Source organism: Lactuca virosa, chromosome 3 (genome assembly GCF_052849685.1).
Source record: "Lactuca virosa cultivar CGN04683 chromosome 3, Lactuca_virosa_CGN04683_v6, whole genome shotgun sequence".
Lineage (NCBI taxonomy): Eukaryota > Viridiplantae > Streptophyta > Magnoliopsida > Asterales > Asteraceae > Lactuca > Lactuca virosa.
The window spans coordinates 418,430,747-418,436,746 of NC_136428.1; positions in this window are offsets into that span (position 1 = coordinate 418,430,747).

Here is a 6,000-nt window from a genome sequence, read left to right on the forward strand (position 1 = left end):
GGTGATTTAGGTCCTAGGTACCTTGTTTTAGGTTTGATTTCGGCCCTAACTTGTCCCCACAAGGTTTTTTCGGCCATAGTGGAGTGTTATGCTATGAATCCTAAGAAATTGTTTAATGTGTGCTTTCTTGTTGACTTGTCAATGTTAATTACATCATGGTTCCTCAAGACTTATATATATATATATATATATATATATATATATATATATATATATATATATATATATATATATATATGATAGCTTATAAATCAATGCCCTTTTGGCTTTCAAATGTTTTATTGTAATAGGGTTACAATTTAGGCCTTGCTTGATTCAAATCTTTCAGGTTATCAGCTGAAGCCTCACGAGACGACATATCCCACCCATGATTTGGAGCTGGGGGTGGTGGTATTCGCCCTCAAGTTTGACTTCATTATCTCTATGGTGTCTGGTGTACCATTTACACGAACCATAAGAGCCTGAGGTACCTTATGGATCAGCCCAACCTGCATAAGAGGCAAAGGAGGTGGTTGGACGTATTGAAGGACTACGATTGTGAGATCTTATACCATCCAGGAAAGGCCAATGTGGTGGCCGGTGCCCTGAGTCGTAGAGCAACGAGTGCTCCGATACGAGATGTATGTATGAGGATGATAGTGATGACTCCGGTCTTAGATATCATCAAGGAGGCCCAGGAGGAGGCCATAAAAGAAGAAACTCGTAAGAGTGAGCGGGTGATCGGGCAGGTTTCGACACTTGATATAGACAGCAGGGGGCTTTTGACTCTCCATGGGCGTTTATAGGTGCCATATTGTAACATCCCATTTTTCAAGTCCAAAAATTTCGATTTTGATATAACAACAAAGGAAAACATTCATAAGAAAATATCATGAAGTCATATCATTTCGTAAAAACCATAATCTCATGTCTGAAAATCATATCATAAAAGTAGTGACAATGTCAGAGTACAATCCCAAGAAATCTCATAATGCGGAATCCCATGTGTGTATGATGTGCAGCTACCGCGCCGGCTCCTTCCCTTTCGCTGAAGAGTTACCTGAAACAAAACTGAAAATTGTAAGCACAAAGCTTAGCGAGTTCCCTCATCGTACCGCATGCCACACAATCACATAACATATATATACTGTCAGGCATATCTGGGTGCCCGACCTACCCCTTCGGTCCTCTCGACCAAATTTTGCCTAACATATCTGGGTGCTGGCCTCCCCTTCGGTCCTCTCGACCGGATACTGCCTAGCATATCTGGGTGCTGGCCTCCCCTTCGGTCCTCTCGACCGGATACTGGGGACTATTTCACCCCTCTACTACTACCACATAACATATAACACATAATCATATTCTATCTAGCATGACTGGGTATCACTACTCCTTCGTCCCTATCGACCGGAAATCTTGGGGACTATCTCCCCTACTGCTAGCAGCATATAACATCATATCATATTAGCACATAACACATCAGGTAGTAGCAATCCTAGATGAATATCACAAAGACAGTCATCTGACATATAACTCCTACTGGTGGGCCGGCATTGTGGCTGTAGACCCACCGCTACTGGAAGGTAACTCACCTCGCAAGGCTGACTGCTGAAAAGCTGATCGGCAGATGTCTGACTGCTGCTTCGGTGATCCTCCGGCTATAAATCCATAAAACACATAGTCAGACACTGACAACTATTCTTAGGGTAAAATAACCATTTTACCCCTGACCAAGTCAAAGTCAAAGTCAAAGTCAACTCCCAGTTGACCTGACCGTCGAGTTGGGCCGCCAACTCGTCGAGTCCCTATCCTTCCATTTGCCCTTCTTTACGCCCCTACTCGTCGAGTTTAGCAAAGACTCAACGAGTTCTCCTTCTAAAACATCCTCGAATGAACCTTCATCCGACTCGCCGAGTTGTATGAACAACTCGTTGAGTTCATCCCCATCCTATGAACAAGTCTGCCCTTGACTCGCCGAGTTGTATGAACAACTCGTCGAGTTCATCTTCGAACGTTGGGAGATTGCCTTGGACTCGCCGAGTCTGTTCATACACTCGTCGAGTCCTATGAATCCCAGGTCTATGGCTAAGTCCAATGCGTTGGGTCTTTCCCCCGGACCCCTCTAAGACCACTCTAACACCCACTGGGTTCCTTTGAACCATAACAGAAAAGGAAGTCAAGCCATGGACTCGCCGAGTCCCAAGAACGACTCGCCGAGTCGAGAATGACCAAGTCTTATTTCTCGATTTCTGACGTACAACACTTGACCAAAAGATAGATCTAGGCTTCTAGGATCGATCTAGCACGTAAAGTTACAAACTTTACGTGCATGCATGGGACTATGAGCTCAAATGGCCCTAAATGAGACTCTTATGATGCATGGGGCTCTCCAAGGCTCCAAAATCAGTCCCTTTCTGCCTTGTAACACCTCAAAGACCTTGGATCTGAAGTCTTACCCCCAACCATGCTTGCATTCATGGTTGGTCACCAAGAATGGCTCCTAAAAGCCCTAAATCACCCCAAAAAAGGGATCTAAAACATGAAAGAGGAAGGTATCGACTTTATACCTCTGAAGAATTGTAGAGGGTGCACAAACTCGAACACCTCTAGCCTCCTTTTGATTCCTCAAGCCTTTCTCCTCGTTCTTGTGTTCCAAAATCACCAAAAACCACCACAATGGCCTTAGATCTTTACACAAACGATTAGGGTTTGATATGGAGAGTTCTGAGAGCAATAGGGACGAAGGGAGGCTGACTGAGATGCTTAAATAGGGTGAAAACCCTCAAATTTAGGGTTTCTCCCAAACAGCACCTACTCGTCGAGTCGGTTCGCCGACTCGTCGAGTAGGTCACTAAACTTCCGCGTCCAAAGTCGATTCTACTCGACGAGTTGGGCCTTCAACACGCCGAGTCCCAGGCCAAAATGTTATAAATACTTGAATGCAAATACGTACCAGGAACCGGGTGCTACAATTCTCCCCCACTTATCTTAGACTTCGTCCTCGAAGTCTGCTGCTCGATCCTGAAAAAGCTCCGGATAATGCTCCATCATCTCGTCCACCGGCTCCTACGTCTACTCTGAGCCCTTCCGGTGCTGCCATTGCACCTTCACCAGCTCGACCTTCTTGCTCCTTGGATCCTTCGACTTCCGGTCGAGGATAGACACAGGCCGCTCAATGTAGTTCAGGCTGCCATCAACCTGTATATCCTCCAGGGGCACCACTGCCGAGTCGTCCACCAGACACCTTCGCAGCTGGGAGACGTGGAAAGTGTCGTGGATCTGACTGAGTTTCGCTGGCAAATCCAGCCGATATGTCACCTTCCCCACCCGGGCCAAAACCCTGAAAGGCCCGATATACCTGGGGCCCAGCTTGCCCCGCTTCCTGAATCGGATGACGCCCTCCCATGACGACACCTTCAGGAGGACCATATGCCCGACCTGAAACTCCAGATCCGAACGGCGCTTGTCGGCATAGCTTTTCTGCCGACTCTGTGCAGTCTGAAGCCTGCTCCTGACCTGCTGAATTCTTTCTGTCGTCTTGAGCACCACTTCGGTGCTCCCCATGACCCTCTGGCCAACCTCACCCCAACATATCGGGGTCCTGCACTTCCTCCCGTATAAAATCTCAAAGGGAGGATGATCGATACTCGCGTGGTAGCTGTTGTTGTAGGAGAATTCAGCCAATGGGAGGTAAGTATCCCAGCTACCACCGAAATCTAGCACACACGCCCGCAACATATCTTCCAAAGTCTGGATGGTCTGTTCGCTCTGACCATCCGTCTGCGGGTGAAATGTGGTGCTAAAGTGCAGACGAGTACCCAACTCGTCGTGAAACTTCTTCCAGAACCTGGAAGTAAACCGCACGTCTCGGTCCGAAATCACCGAAATTGGCACTCCGTGCCGAGCCACTATCTCTCGGATATAGATTTTGACCAACTTCTCGGCCGAAATGCTCTCTTGGATCGGTATGAAATGGGCACTCTTGGTCAACCGATCCACAATGACCCATATGGAGTCCACTCCCCGCGCGGTCCTGGGAAGTTTGGTGATGAAGTCCATGGTAATATCTTCCCATTTCCACATGGGAATATCCAGCGGATGCATCTTGCTGTGTGGCCTCTGGTGCTCGGCCTTGACCTTCCTGCAGGTCAGGCACCGCTCCACATACCATGCTACGTCCCGTTTCATGCAGGGCCACCAATAGTCAAGACGAAGATCCCTATACATCTTCGTCGCTCCGAGATGAATAGAAAACCTGGATTTGTGCGCCTCCTCCATCAGTATCTGACGCACGCCTCGATGATAGGGGACCCACACCCTACAGTGAAGGTTCAACAACCCTCGGCTATCATAGTCGAAGGAGGAAACCTGACCCACAATACGCTCGCTCTTCCGGTGTTCCTCCTTCGTCGCCTCCTGTTGGGCCTCTCGGATCCACTCTAACAGCGGGGCCACCACGGTCATCCTCATACAGATACCCCTGATCGGCGCTGCCTTGCGGCTAAGCACATCGGCCACTACATTGGCCTTCCCCGGGTGGTAAAGGATTTCACAATCATAATCCTTCACCACATCTAACCACCGACGCTGCCTCATGTTCAGATTCGGCTGACCCATGAGGTATCTCAGACTCTTATGGTCTGTGTAAATGGTACATCGAACTCCATAGAGATAGTGTCGCCAAATCTTGAGGGCGAAGACGACTGCCCCCAGCTCCAAATCGTGCGTCGGTAGTTCGCCTCGTGGGGCTTCAACTGCCTCGAGGCGTAGGCGATGACATGCCCTCTCTGCATCAGTATTGCGCCCAAGCCCGAAATAGACGCGTCGCAGTATACTACAAAATCCTCCACGCCCACTGGCAGGGCTAAGATCGGCGCCTTGCATAATCTCTGTCTCAGTGTCTCGAACGCTGCCTGGTGCTCAGGCCCCCAATGAAAGACTACGACCTTTTTCGTTAGCCGAGTCAAAGGTACAACTATCTTGGAGAAATCCTGGATGAATCTCCGATAATAGCCGGCTAATCCCAGGAAACTCCGAATCTCAGATGGAGACTTCGGAACCTCCCATCTCATCACGGCCTCCACCTTGGCCGGGTCGACCAAAATACCGTTCTGGTTGACAAGGTGCCCAAGAAACTGCACCTCGCGCAACCAGAACTCACACTTGGAGAACTTGGCGTACAAGCTCTCCCTCCTCAGAGTATCCAAAACCTCTCGCAGATGCTCCTCATGTTGCTCCTGCGTCTTGGAGTAAACCAAGATATCATTAATAAAAACTATCACAGAACGATCCAGCATCGATCTGCACACGCGGTTCATGAGGTCCATGAATGCGGCAGGAGCATTGGTGAGCCCAAAGGGCATCACCACGAACTCGTAGTGGCCATAACGAGTCCGAAAAGCAGTCTTCTGTACATCATCATCCCTGACTCGCATCTGATGGTAGCCTGATCGAAAGTCTATCTTGGAAAACCAAGATGCTCCCTGAAGCTGGTCGAACAAATCATCTATCCTCGGGAGTGGGTAACGATTCTTCACCGTTACCTTGTTCAGCTCCCGGTAATCTATACACATGCGATGCGACCCGTCCTTCTTCTTGACAAACAGAATCGGGGCTCCCCAAGGCGAGCTACTCGGCCTAATGAATCCCTTGTCTAACAGCTCCTGCAGCTGTGTGGACAACTCCTGCATCTCAGTAGGAGCCAACAGATGCGGTGCCTTGGCTATCGGGGCTGCACCAGGGACTAGGTCGATCCTGAACTCCACCTGCCTCTCCGGAGGTATCCCGGGCAACTCCTCGGGGAATACATCCGCAAACTCTCGCACTACTGGCACATCACCCACCATCACCCTTCCCGTCTCCTGGGTGTCCATAACATAGGCGATGTATCCTGCGCATCCCTGCTAAAGGTAGTGCATAGCCCTCGCTGACGAACATAAAGCTGGTCCTCGCTGTGGCCTCTCGCCCTGAATCACCAGCTCTCCCCCACTTGGGGTCCTGATCCAAACCAACTGCTGCGCG